The 15,543-nt window shown below is 40.4% G+C and overlaps 1 long non-coding RNA gene across 3 annotated transcripts in view; it reads left to right on the top strand.

Moving 5' to 3' along the window:
• The window catches only part of LOC119480883, a 142,452-nt gene extending 129,504 nt beyond the window's left edge, over positions 1 to 12,948 (top strand). For all 3 annotated transcript variants that reach the window (XR_005205022.1, XR_005205021.1, XR_005205023.1), the window contains exon 4: positions 12,485 to 12,948. This is a non-coding gene — a long non-coding RNA (uncharacterized LOC119480883). The remainder of the gene's footprint in view (positions 1 to 12,484) is intronic.
• The last annotated feature ends 2,595 nt before the right edge of the window (positions 12,949 to 15,543 follow it).

The raw sequence follows: 15,543 nt of genomic DNA, 5'->3' as shown, positions 1-15,543 counted from the left end.
TGCTTCATAAACTGTTTCACAGCAGGAAGAAACAGAACACCTTGTACCCACATGATGGAAATGTGTGGAGACACTGTCAGACACTGTGACTGGCAATGCTCTCTAAATGGCTTTGTTCTATGTAATGTTGTGTAATAGCAGTAGTAGTAACTAGAGTCAGAGCTGTAGCTGTCACCTGTCATCTATTATTATGTAATACTTTTACCAGGTGAAGTCTCTCTGCACTCATGATCTCCTCTAATGTAATCTTTACAACTGTAATCTACCCAAAAACATCTGCACTGTTTGCACTTTCCCCACCTGGATTTTTCGGGATTGTGGGAAATGGTATCTATTAAATTCAGGCAAAAACAGAAATATTACTGTAGTTTTTAAAATGATCATCCTTCAGCCCGATCTCATTCCCAAAGCATCAAATACAGACGTTTTGTCACAGCCCTCGGCATCTGATACCGATGCAAAAGTCACACTTTAGCATCTGTATGAGATGCACTGGGCTTTCAACTAACTCCATTGACTTTCACCTAGGAGACCGCTGTTTGTGTCCAGTGTGAAACCAAAAGTCAACTTTGGCTTATTTTGAGTTACAGAAGTATGTCTTGTAGTCCTTAAAGCTGAAGTAGGCGAGATTGGAGCAAAAATTATTAAAAAAAGTTATTTTTATAAAACGGTCGCTATATCTTGACAGTAATACATGAAACAGATAACCTGAAAAGAGATCTCTAGGGGAATACGAATCACCGAACAGATTTTTTTAAGCCTGAAAACAGAGCCATGAGGAGGTGCAGAAGTCTAGTTTTCTCTCAGAACACTTGAATTACAATATGCTGAAAGGTTATTATGGATTTTTTGTCCAATGATGCCAAAAACGTTCTGCCTACTGAAGCTTTAACTTAAGTAACATAGCAGGCCGTTTTCATGTACCGTTCTATGAAAAGTAATGCACTGTAATTTGTATACATCCCATGAAATCAAGTCTTATGTGATCCACATTATCGTGAACCAGGATGTATAAAGAGCAACAAACACTGCATTGGGAGGATGCACGAAAAATGAGGAATAACTTTTCGTAAGATATCATACGAACCGTTGTATGAGGATACATTGAACATAGGCTACTTAACTTAAGTTACGTAACAAACATACTTATTTTTACCCAAACCATGACTTTTTACTAAACCTAATTAAGTTGCCTAAAGTGACACCAAGGGGTACTTGGTGAGTTAAAAAGTGACGCCATGGGGTCGTGATCAGGTGTCCATATGTGACGAGTTGGGAATGAGAACGGGTTGGTGAAAACCATGACATATTATTGAGCAAGGTTATGTTTAAGGGTTGTAGTTCGTGATTTTTAATGAGTTTTTCTTGACTTCTGGAACCTGCTTTTGGTTTAGTTTCTATCGGAAGTTACATGACAAATCAACGTTGACTACTGTTTTCACGCGGGGTAAGAAAATCGGTTTCCTGGGCGAAAGTCCAGTAATTTTAGACCCGCCCATCCATCCCGACCTCCTCCCTGCGCAGTGTTTGTCGCTTTTATACTTCCTGGTTCACAATTACAAGGATTAAATACAAATAGATTTTGTGGGATATACGTATACAAATTACAGTGCATTACTTTTCGTATAGGTATAGCTACGAACGGTGTATGAGAACAGCCTGGATGGATCCACTCCTTATTCCCTTTTTTAATGGCGATAAACACTGTGTACTGTACTGTACAATACACTGAGTTATGAGGTGTACTGAACCATGTTTACCAGCAGCGCTGACACAAAGTAACCAGAAAAATCCCTCAAGACTTTTCTAAATGAATAATCTGTGAATTAGGACATGGAAAAACACTCTAATGATGCCCAGCAAAACATTTGACATCCAAGCCTGTCATGTTTTGGAATGGCCTTCAGACTTCACTTTGTTGCATTATACATCAACCCTTACCCTACATATTACATTTGCAATCCAGGGGCAAATATTTTCAATTGTGGGTGGGGGTGTATATGCGTGTGTGTGTGTGTGTGTGTGTGTGCGTGTGTGCGTGTGTGTGTAGGGGGGTGGGGGGGATTTCTATGCTCTAGCAATTTGATACCACAGCACTTGAGAGTTATCACCGGAGTGGCCGTAAGCTCCGGAGCAATTCATAATTGTGTTCTCTCATCTCATATTGCAGCAGCTGAAGTTTTTTTACTTTATTTATTTTCTCTGCAGCGCACACACAACACCCACACAAACAAATACACACACATATAATCACATAGATGTCTCATCCCAGCACTTTTTTCTGATGATACATTAAATGGTGTAAAGTTGCATCTCGCTCTGTGTGCACATGTATGCATGTGTGTGTGTGTGTGTGTGTGTGCCTGTTTGAAGCAGGGTCCCTCTACCTGTGCTGGTTGGGAGTTAATCCGGTTAGGTCCCAGTCTCGTCTCCGCGGCTGAGCGGTGTGGTTGAGGCTCCACAGTGCCCTGCGGGGGCCTGAGGCGCCTCTCCAGCCCAACGCCTTGGCTTAAGCGTGGCGCGGTAAGGAGATGAGGCCCGCTCGGCCCTCGTTACAGAAATTAGATGGATCAGGGAGTAAACATAACCAGCTTTTTTATATGATCCTCGGCTCAGAGCAGACAGAGAGCGGAGGAGATGGAGGGGAGCGAGGGGAGGGAGAAAGAGAAGGCGAGATTCCTCCTCTAATTACTTCATGGGTCACTGCTCCTGCAGGCAGATGTCAAAATCCAACACTTTCTGATGTGAGGAGAGCGCTGGAGAATGGGAGGGATAAGAGTAGGGAGAGAGAGAGGAAGCATAGCAAGAGCGTGAGGAAAAGGGGAGAGTAATGAGAACAGGAAGAGGGATGAGATACTGCAGAGAGAAAAAAGGGAAGAGGAGCTTTAAGAGGAGAATAAAATTGGAGAGAGTTACAAAAATAAAGGAGGGTGAGGAGGAGGATAAAAGAGGGAGAGAGAACGGTTGAAAGGAGAAAGTGAGTGGGGATTTAGAGAAGCAAGGAGGCGAAGGAGGGGGTAGAAAGCGATGGAGGACGGATCGGGGTGTGGGGGTGTAACACGTTGTCAGGAAAGTGGGAGAATGCGGTGGTGATGACACAGATTGGTTGTGGAGTGGCGGTGACCTGGGATGGCCTGTGTCTGGCAGAGAGGTAGCTGGCGAACACAAGGCCCTTCAGATTCGCCACATGCCCCCTGGCTCGCTGAAAACCACTGACGCCCGACTGAAACGACAAACTGGCACTGCCACGTCAGGAGATATGCTATATGCCCTTTAGCATCAGAGCGGTAAATACCTACATGTCAAATGATCTGTGGTTATCAAAGTCCTACAGCAATCATGTTGACTTGGAGCAGCATCTTTTTAATGTTTTATTTTTACAGTAAGGTTCTTACACACTCACTCACTTCTCAGCTGGATATTTATATTTATATTAGGAGTGGGAAAAAAAATTATTCACCTATGTATTGCAATTTTCTTTTAAGATTTTGAAATAGATTAATTTGACTCATTGCGGAGGTAGAAGGAAGTTGCTGCTTTTATTGTTATAGTCTGTGTAACGTGACGTCATATCCGTTCCGTATCTGTCAACCAAAACAAACCGCGGTTGGCCGCAACGAAAAAGTAGAAAACGACGAAGGTTCAACGTGGATATGACCTGCAAAATCACATTTCAAATCCAAAGTGGTAAACACTACACATACAGTAAAGTATGGAAACACTTTGGGTTTCACACATTGCCCCGAAAAGCAAAGCTAGATATGGCTAAAGATGCATGCTAACTCTGTCATGGACAGGAAACGTTATCGTATTTCGGTAACATGCGGCCGATGCTACGACTGTACTGCACCCATATGCTGACATTTATGTTAAATGCATTCAAACAGCCCCGATGGAGCCGACCATGGATGTATAAAGAGAATCGAGCTAACGGGAGAGCTAGTGACGGACTTGGCAAAGTTAGCGGAAGTTTACACGTGTGAATATGTCCGGTTTTCAAAATAAGGTGTTAAAGAAGGGAACTGTATATACAAAATACATACAGTATATAGAAATAAAATTGATTTGTTTTTATTATTTTATCATAAGAAGTATAAAACATTACATGCCCCTTATAAATTAAAAAGAACATACCACTAATTTGTGATGGAAATTACTTTATTCTTTGATTTTTGGGTTGCTGGAAAAAATATGAATAATGCCTGACAATGACTGATATATCTGACTTCAGGATATCTCTGACTACATACATGCTGAAAATCAAACCTTTTTACTGTATCAATTTAGATATTTTCCAAAGTAAAAGTCCCTAGAAGTGTATGATTTAACTTTTTCACATGGTCTAGTGTTAAAAAGTTAATAAATCGTAATATCGAATCGCAATTCTTGTAGTATCGCAATACTTAAAAATTGCAATACACATCGAATCTGCACCCAAATATCGTGATAGTATTGAATTCCTAAATGGAATGAAATCCTAGCCGTAATATTTATTGTGTTATCTAATTCAAATACTTCTTATCTCATTAGCTACACCAATATGTGTTTTGACAGTGATATCCTGTTTCCATCTGAGAAGATTCAACCCAAATGTTATTCTTATTTTTTGCTTTTAATAGGAAATAAAAAACTTTTTTTTATCATGGCCTTGTTGACACATAAATACCCCACCCATGTGTAAAACTTTTGCTAACCAGACGCAACCTCCGAAAGATGAGCATTTTCATTTAATTTCATGTAAAACTGAGGCTGTGATGAGATCTTAGAAAGCAAACACTGCATTTTGCCATCAAAGAGAAGTGAGGGACTTCTAAGGATGTGGGCTATTATTGCTTTGATGCGATACGTTGATACTTCGGAGCCAAGGAAACTCAAAAGCAGTTGGATGGAACTGCAGAACCTGTTCAGTTGGCAGTCAAACAAATACTAAGCTGTACAATGAGCCTGCATAGTACTGTATGTCTCACCATACCCATCCATCCTTTTGAAAGCAAGATGTATCCTTTACAACTCAATCCTGTATGTATCATGTCTGTCTTCTTCCCAACTGTGCCTCGGTTTAAGGAGAGGTAGAAACAAAGATATCAGTCCAAAGCAACCATGCTGCTCTTCCAAACACCTCCGCACTTTTCAGGGAAAGCAGGTATTATTGCAGGTGTTTAGGAAATGTTGAATATACAGTTAATCTAAAGCCTCTTATATCGTCTGTTTCCTCGTCATTTCATCATGTCTGGGTGATGGCATTTTTTATTGCAGACAGTCTGTGAGCCAGTTTTAGTCTTGTACATGTCATTGTCTGTCAGCGTTGTCTAAATACACAACCACTGTGCAGGCGGTTTACTGTTCAGTGAGGGGGGTCGTTGAGAGGTTTGATTTCAGTGAAGCACCTGTCTCTTTACAGTAACACGACCATAATCTGTTTTAACTGGCTTTTGTTGGAGTCCAAGTATGCGGTAAAATGGAAAGTTCATCTAAGGACACACAATTCACACAGCAAAGTATCCTCATACAATGGTTCATGAGATATCTTACGAAAAGTTATTCCTCATGTTTTGTGCGTTTTCCTACGAATGTCCAGCGACACGTGACGGACGTGTCAATTTCCGCTCCAGACTTTTCAAAATAAACTTCTGTCTTGACAGGAAACAACTTGGTTAGGTTTAGGCAACAACACTATTTAGTTAGGTTTAGGAAAAGATCGACTTGGTTATGTTTAGGTTACAAATCTACTCAAGTTTAGGAAAAGATTGACTTGGGTAGGTTTTAGCAACAAAACTACTTAGTTAGATTTAGGCAAGAAAACTACTTAGTTAGGTTTAAGAAAAGATCGACTTGGTTAGGTTTAGGCAACAAAACTACTTTGTTAGGTTTAGGAAATGATCGTGGTTTGGGTTAAAATAACACCGGAATTGGTGTAATTTAAGTACGGAAGTTACGTGACAAATAAATCAATGCTGACTTCTGTTTTCACACGGGGTTCGAACACCGGCCTCCTGGGCAAAAATCTAGTGTTTTTTTACCCTTACATACATCCTGACCTCCTCCCTACACGGTGATTGTCGATCTTTATACTTCCTGGTTAACCATTACGTGGATCCCATAGAAATTTGTTTTGGGGATATTACACAAATTACAGTGAATTAACTTTTTGTAGGTATAGCTATGAACGATGTGGGAGAACTTCCTGCACACAGACAACCTGTGTTTGTGGCTGGGTTGGTTGTTGGTTGTTGGGTCAGTGGTATACGGGGTTCTCTGAGGCCAGATTAAGGCTGATTTGGTCTCAGTGAATATGTCTCACTTCCCCCTCAGTGAAGCCGGCATGCCCCCGGGTCCTGATTTACTCCTGATTTGCGGGCTGCCTCTGTCAAAGCCAGGCACCACTCAGGCCTCCATGAGACATATACTACAGTAAACGTACACACACACACACACACACACACACACACACACAAACAGTATATGCATATATTTACATACCTGCACAGCACTATGTGTGTGACTGCAGACATGTAAACCAACCTCTGCCACCTCACGGATAGATATCTAGATAGATAGCTAGATAGATAGATAGATAGAAGAAGCTAAAGGTAAAAGCAGATGGAGATCCCTTCGGCAATGACTTCTAAGCCCCGGTCTCCAGGGGCTGCTGGGATTTTCATTTCAATGGGCCCTACATATTCATCACTTTCCCTCTCCCCACCCTATCTTTAAACCCTTCTGCTGGCCGTTTGAGGCACGCAGTCTCCCAAACTGGCAACCCAGCCAGGAGAAGTGAAACAAACAGAGGGCCCGGGCAGACCAGCAAGTGGGTGGATAAAACTCACACAAACACACATGCAGTCATACATGCAACCCTCTCTCCATCACATATATACACACACACACACACACACACACACACATAGCACACAGAGCCAAGAACCAACAATGTGCCTTTGTTTTAAGGAAGGCTCTCTTATTAAATCAAATATCAGGGCCGTCTTTAAAGCCAGCCTTTGTCTGTGTGTTCGGCTCGTTCCTCGCCGGCCTCTCGGCCCCCGACGGCCTGTGCATGAGTGTTAAGAGAACCCATTGACATCCCTGGATTAACATATATTAAGGGGTTAAATGAAAGTGCCATTATTGTGGTTTGAGAGTGAAAGCGACCCGTGGGATGTTATGCTTCCCACTTGAAGCTATGAATGGCTAATGCTAAACGGCACTTCATTATGGGAGCGCGCTTTATTGACGGTGTCTATCAGGGCTGGGAAATCTCCTCTTGAAAAGCTGTTGAAGTTAAACAGGCTGAATCCAAGCAGGTCGAGTTGATACTGTGAGGGATCCACAGCACAGTTCTGGTTAATAAAACACAATAGGGATTCAGTGCTTTTGAAGGCTTTTATATTTGTTGTTCTGTGCATCCAATGTCTGGTAGGTTTTCTCTAAAAGAAGCCACCATGTTTGTATGTAGTGCATGTAAAGCAATTTAATGTCCAGCCGCATCGAATTTCATTTTCAAAGTTAGAATGGAATCACAGTAAGGCTGGATTTTGTACCCTTAAAAAAAAAAATTACGTCCCTTTTATCCATTTCATAAATAAATAAAATAAAAACACACAGCAAAAAAAAGTTGAACCTGGATCACCTTTTGATGCAGTGCATTGCAATGTCCTTCAAGGTGCTGCATTTGCCAATCAAAATACATGCAAAGTATTTTGTAATGTGAACAGCGTAATTCTACTGTTTACCTCGTGATTGCGGCTAACATGTTGGTTGCTGTGGTAACATAAAATCCTGTCTCAGAGTATTGTGTAGCGTTTTTGTGTCGAATAAGGCTTCAAACTCATGGATCTATTACTCAAACATTAGCCTGTATCCTCTCACCAGTACCAGTAACCCCTGGATCAAGTACTGAAGTATGTTGGTAATTCAGAAGGTCATATCTGTCTGCTTTCTTATTCCTTAAATCGATCCACCCATGACTCAACACCATCCTGCACACAGCACACCCACCTTAAACTAGTAGTGCACTTCACCATATTCCCTAGTACATAATAAGGTCAAAACTGATTCACAAATATTAAGTTTTTTGATTTTGCAACAAGTTCTGAATGATTTTCATGGCCCCAGGGTCACACATACTACATGTTCATTTAATGTAACACTACATAAATGCATGAATAATTAAGACATTGCTTATGTTATACATTATGCAGTGACTTGTAAGGAAGTATTGCCCAGAAAAGTCTGGTTTTACTGGCACACATAGATTCTATTGATAGACTTGTGTATTGAAATACTTGCTTAAGGGGATTAGAAGAATGTGTCAGTAGTATCACAAAGATGTGAGGTACTTTCGTCCTGTTGTTGACCTTTTGCACTGTACTCTTTTCCCTTTAACACAAAGTACGGTGGATCCAATTACCATATTATGTATCGCATGCAATTTAGCAAACAATTTAAGTACTATTTTGTCATTAGCAATGCAGGGACTTTTAATCCTGCACATTTACTTTCACTCCCAGTCAGTGTGTGTGACAGTAGGGATGTGGCAGTAGCCGTAGGTATACATGACAGTATAGGGTGACGGGGATTTCCAGAGTACGTCCCTATTGACATGGATCTGAGGATCAGGTGAAAGATACTGTGTTGTGTCATCCCAACAGACAGGATCTGGTTACTATCATCCTGTCTGAAAAAAAAGAAAAAAGTTTGTTTTCATTTTCATGGGTGCTTCAGAGTTCAGAGACAGAAGAAGTCCTTTAATTAAAAGAAAACTAGCTGCAAACAATTCAGGATTTACTTACAGGAGTAGTTACCTGATTGGAGTGACAAATTAGTAATCAATCACACAACACCAAACAAAAATGTACGTTCGCCATCATTAGCGTTGTGCTATAGCTTATGCAGACAGGCATTGGTGTGATGTCAAAATGTGTGTATGTGTGTGTGTGCGTGTGTGTGTGTGTGTGTGGGCAGACAGGAGTGTATGAGTGCAAGTAAGGCATCCATCTCCTGCTTGCCGCACCGTGTCTGTCAGAGGAGCATTGACATTGATGAGAGCAAACTGGATGGAGACAGCGTCCGTCCAGTCAGAGGCCTCATCATTATGGCTGCAATCCTTTTGATCATCCCTCCTTCTCTCTCTCTCTCTGTCTCTCTCTCCTTCTGTCGGTCTGTCCGTCTCTGTCTCTGCTGTCTCTTCTCCACCGTCCAAAAGCAGATGAGCGGTCGCCGTTATGGCACATGACACACACCCTTTTTGTCTTTTGAGTTTTTACATCTCGCTGACCCCTCCACCACACCACCCCCCCACCCCACCCCAACCCAACCCTATGTACCCACTCACATGCATGTGCACACACACACACACACACACACACACACACACACACACACTCCCTCCTGCCTTTCATCCCTCTCTCCCTGACAAGAGGAACTCCTACTGTGTCACTCAGTGGTAATGCTATTAGGTTGATACTGGTCGCTTATTCGCTTTATTGCTAAGAGGTAGAGGATTGATACCACTCTCATTATCTGTCCATGAAATGTAAGGCTATAACAAGCAGCGGTCCGCTTAGCATAAAGACTTGAAACAGGGGGATACAGCTAGTCTGGCTCTAAAGTTCCCTGATTAACAAGTTGTTTATCCGTGTTTAATCTGTACTAAGGCCGGGTAATATATCAATATTATATCGATATCATGGTATGAGACTAGATATCGACTTTGATTTTGGATATCGCAGTATCATAATATGGCATAAGTGTTGTCTTTTCCAGGTTTTAAGTGAAGTGATGTATTTTTCTTGCCTTACCAGACTGTTCTAGCTGTTCTATTATTTGCCTTTACCCACTCCAACATTATATCCATATTACTGATGATTATTACAAAAACCTCATGGTGTAAATATTTTGTAAAAACACTAATATCCTACAATTTAAAATATAAATATCGAGATATTTGGTTAAAAATATTGTGATATTTGTTTTTTCTCCATATCAGCCAGCCCTAATCTGAACAAAAAACAGAATGTGAAAATGACAAATCATCCCATGGGTCGCTCTTTTGGACAGAGCCAGGCTAGCTGTTCCCCCCTGGTTCCAGTCTTTATGCTAAGCTAAGCTAATTGGCTGCTGGTTGTATATACTGTATATATTACATATAAACAAACTTTAAATGTCTCAGTACCTGCTTGTATCTGATCTTATTTTTCCTGGAGTCTAAGCGATATTATAACATCAAACACATACACATAAACTTGAGTAAAGAGAAGAGTAAATTACAATAGAACAAAATAGTCTATATTTTGTGAATATTTAATATATACAATATATCCAACTACACTAGCATTAGAGGTAGCAAAATCATCCAGTTATTAACCTGACTTATTATTCTAAATGTACCGTTTTCTCAGCAATCAGTGCATGCCTTTGAACCTGTTTCGCTGCAGCTTAGACTGCGGTAAAGTCCTTGTCTCTGGTATTAAAAGAAACACAGAACTATGCGGCATGAAGTTGAACCTTACCTAACGTTGATGTGTGTGACACCTGTCAAGAGAGCACAGAGGTCAAAGGTGAAATCTACTTTTCTTCTCACTGAAGGAAGGGAGCAGGTAATCCGATCTGGGTGAACTCACCGGTTGAGATATGTAGTCCATTGTGAAGGCGGCAGGGTGCGGCGTAAAGAAGAATTGACGAGTGTGCGGTTGAATCTGTCATGTGTCAGAGAGCAGCGCTTTGTAATTGTGTTACTTTTGAAACACTTTCAAAAGTCAAAGAGCGACAACAAATGCTGCGTCCAACACATAACAAAAGGCAGATACTGAGAAGGTAGATAATTAAATGAGGTCATGGGATGAGAGTGAATTTATAGTTTATAGACAAAAGTCATCTTTTACGTTATGACAGCTTGTACAATGAGGAGCAATCATTTCACATATTCGGTTTCAACACAATTGTTTCAGGGCTATGCTTCGCTCATTCACATTATTACCTATCATGTTGCAAAACAGTTTTTTTTTGGCAAGATGTTTGTGAAAGATCAGATTCTATCTCAAACCTACGGGCCTGTCACTGGCACGGCTGCTCTCAGCAGAGCAGAGCGGGAACATCACCCTGCAGTTTATCATAGTTTGTCTCTGGCTCCCATTGTGGATTTCAGCAACAAATGTCAGAGCCTTGAGTCTGATCCTTTGTTATTGAGATGAAACCAGCCCCCGAAGTCCTCGCAGACTGAGTAAACACAGCTAATAGAAAATCATGCCGGCCTGATTAACCTGCCTTATTACGTTGTTTGCATAGAACATCATTAGCAACAACGGCCATTTCTCATGCCAGAGAGTAAGAGCAACCGCCTGCAAATTATTTGTTTATAAACAACAGCGGAGAAACTATTAGTGTATAGGAGGTCAAATTGAGAATTTGGCATGTAGTTTTTAGCAATATGGCATCTAGTTCTGTGTTTGTGTCCAGAGTACATTAATTATATGTCCGAACCTTAAATCATGAATGGAAAGACTTACTATGATAATTTATGAAATATTGAACATAGTTGTTTAATTTTTGAAAAATAAAAAATAAAAAATAAAAAATAAAATAAAATAAAATAATAATAATAATATTAATAATAATAATAATGATAATAATAATAATAATAATAATAATAATAATAATATTAAAACACCAATATATACATTATAAAAATAAATAAAAACAAATATAGACATAACAAGTGGCTCATATCTACCGGTTGGGATACATACACAGTATAGATGTAATTTATTAAAATTGGAACAGCAATAAATGACTCGAACCTTATAGCAATGCAACTAAATGCTCATGGCAAATGGTACGGTTAATGAAAAACACATAGCATTGGGTTGTTGGTGATTACTTGATTGATTATTCAAAACTACAAGAACAAATTTGAAATCCAGATTGCACAAACATAATTCCAATTATCATAAACTGTATAATCAATGTTGAAATTATTCCAATCACACTCCGGAAAGTGAAAATTACTTTATAGTCAACTTAATATCTCCATCATCATCATCTTTATTTTTTTGCATGCAATTATTAAGTAATCCAGCTAATAGTTGCAGGTAACAACAAAAATGTAAAATATCCCCCTTGTCAATACTTGAGTGATAGATTTTTTTTTTGTTGGAACGTAAGGTTTATCCTTCTAGAGCTGTTTCACAGGAAAAAGCCTGCCCTGCTGTGTGACAGACCCAGATCATGTGACCAGAGGAGATGAGGAAGTGTTGACAGAAGATTCCCTTAAAATACATAATAAGACACACACAAAACACAACCTTGTGAAAGGTGATATCTTGTGAAACTCCTCGCAGATCCTTACGGAGAGGAAAGGAGGGATTAGGGCAAAAAAGGATGGAGAGGAGTAAAAAAAAAAAAAAAAAAAAAAAAAAAAAAAAAAGTAAACAGAATTCATGCTCTTTTTTTTTTCTCTTTTCATCCATGTCTGTCTCCTTCCTCGCAGCTATGAGGCAGCAGTGATTGTCCCCCATCGGTCCCAGGGTCCCCGCGGTGGAGGCCCACCCTACAGCCATGCCCCCAGACACAGAGTCTGATGAGGAGCACAAGGCCACGAAGGCTTACCCTGAAAGCCCAGGGGAACACACACTCACACACACACACACACACATACACACACACACAGAGAGAGGCAAGCAAGCACAAATACATGCACAAAGGCGAGCAGGCACATGCACAATCGGCCAGACATGTACAGTGCGCACATGAACACGCAAGCAGACAGATGAACACAAAAGCAGGTGGATGCACTCATTCACTGGCACACTTACACACACACTGGCACCGTATCAAAAACATAGTAAACCGCGGACCAAACGCAGACCCGCTGGTACTCCCTGGCACAGCAACTCGCTATCACATCAGACGTGTAACTGTACTCTCAGAAATAAACCCTGTACCAAATCGATATTTTCACTTTTTTCGTTCATATTTAATCTTTATTTACCCATATGTCACAGTGGGATTGACATCTCTTTTACACTGGCCAAGGAGACATTACAGTGGAACTGGCATGAATGGAAAACAATATTACAAGTTCATACATGAGTGGAAAAAAACAAGCTTTTTCAGTTTAGTCTGTCTGTCTATTTCGGCACTATTAAATAAGTTTTATTCAATAAGAATGGGATTATTTTGTGCAATTCTAACGTAGACTTTCTGATAAAGTGGAGATGTCCTTTTTTGACCCTCACAAGGATGTAGAGTCAGATCAATTGATTGTGAGTAATGTGGTTCCAATGTAGGTCTGTGAATAACCGGAGAAAAGAAACATTGTTATAATTGTTGACAGGTTTTCCCATCTAAAGCACATTGCCTCGGATTGCTGCCCGAGGCCTAGAAAGAACCACAAAATGTGCGTACCTCAGTGGGACCAATTTTTGAATTTTTCCAAACAAACCTGAACCAGCGCAGAAGAATAAGGAGTCATCTGCTATTGACATAAAGAGCTTAATCCTGCCTACCACTAACTAGCTCTTCTAAGACTAAACCTCTCACCTCTGAGTTGGCTAACTAGCCATCTCTGCTGCCTGTTGGCTACACACCTGCCCCAATAGCACCTGGAGGCAGAGGTGGGCCCCAAGAGAATGCACACATACACATTTATGTATAAACTACTTCACACACAGAGCTGCTCCTGCACAAACACACACTCACTCTCGCACATGCACGCGAACCTCCCCACACATACATACACACCCGGTTTATGTGTCATTCACCGACTGTCCTTTTGTCAGAGCCGTGGCAATTACGGCTAACAAATACACACCGGGTGCTGAAGAAACACCCGGCGCGCTAAAAGTAAATTAGCAATATTAGGAATGTGCACTCATCATTTGCAGTCAATTTCCTGTCGCTAATGAGATTAGAAACAATGCTGTCAGTCAAGAAACAGTGGCGAACCATTTCCATTTTGTTATTTCCTTTTCTTTTTTTTTCCACCCCGTAATCACGCCATTGGTTTAATAATCATGAAAATAGCAGGATATGGCAGCGCTGTTTAATTACATTTTGAATATCATGGAGTTTTTTTCGTCACTTGGAAATGTCATTTCACATGATATTGGATTAATATTAACAGTAAATGAGGTACATAATATGAAATTATAATTTCTGCAGGGATATGTCAAGGGAATAGGATAATAACCACAGCACAAACAAACAATTTTAATTGTTATGATGAGGGGTTACACAAGATAAGCGGTAGTAATGGGAATTGCTTCATGATTTAGTGTTGTGCTTAGACAAATGTATAATCTGTTTTATAGGTCAGCTATGTGCCAGTACAGTATATTCTTCAGTATGCCTTCTTTCCTTCTCATCTGTGTCTTGCTTTTCATCACCTCCTCTTCTATATTTCTATCCCTCTACCTCTTGCATCTTCTCCTGCTCGACTCTTGGACCCCCCCGACCCCACCAGTGGGGACTGTCAGTGTGGATGGTGGCGGTGGTGACCAGAAGAGGGCAGACATACTGTATTTAATCTCATATCCTGTTATAGATCTTCTCTCTCTCTCTCTGCCCCCCCACCACCACCTTACTTTCTGTCACTGTTTTTACTCTCTCTCTCTCTCTCTCTCTCTCTCTCTCTCTCCCTCTGGTGTCTGTAGTTAAGAGGAATCTCTGACCCCCCACACCCCACCTCACCACCTATAGCCAAGTCTGTGGCGTCTGCAGGGTGACTGGTGAGACCGGACACTGAAAGTGAACGCTTCGCTTCTTGATAAACAAACATTCTGGCACAGTTAACTCTGTCGTACATGCACCGTTCATTGATTTTTGAAATACTATTCATGTTGACTTATTAAGGTCAGACAGAGTTAAAACACTTTATGTATCTATCATGTGTTATGTGTGCATGGAGTGTGTGCAATACAAACAGAAACCCCTAACTGTGAACCCCAGATTATATCCGATGAAATAATCACTAACATTGATTTTATAGAATGTCAGTGGTTTGAAATCTATATAGCTTTCAAGTATTCTTGAATTTATAACATTTATTGATGCTGAATGTGCAGTTTAATGCAAATATAATGACAAGTTAACCCTATTTCAAACTAGGAAGCACCAGTGTGTATAGAAATCAGTATTTCAAAGTAATGAGACAAAGGCAAATTGTGTTTTTATGGAGTCAACCACACTATGAGAAGGTCAAAGGTCGTGTAAGATTTCTGGGTTCTGTTAAACGTCTATCTTGCGAATATTTGGAACCAAAAATGTTTCTGTCAGGTGAGGCCTAAAATCATACAGCATGAAATCATATTTTAAACATGCTGTCATAGATGTGACCTATGAAAGGCCCATTTTCAGCTTTGTGACGAAGTGAAGAAAATCTATTGTTTTTGTTAATGGTTTGTTTAGCTTAGCAAGCAGAAGTATTCACTAAACCCAAAAGGAAAACGTAATCCTTCAATTCAAATATCTTCAGAAATCACCAGATTTGGAGAAGCACAGTTTTCATTGGCGTGACGTCATGTTTCAACCGATGGGCATGCAGGGAGA

This window comes from Sebastes umbrosus, chromosome 21 (assembly GCF_015220745.1).
Source record: "Sebastes umbrosus isolate fSebUmb1 chromosome 21, fSebUmb1.pri, whole genome shotgun sequence".
Taxonomy (NCBI): domain Eukaryota; kingdom Metazoa; phylum Chordata; class Actinopteri; order Perciformes; family Sebastidae; genus Sebastes; species Sebastes umbrosus.
Note: the sequence above shows the minus strand (reverse complement) of the source record. Positions and strands in the feature narration are given on the sequence as shown.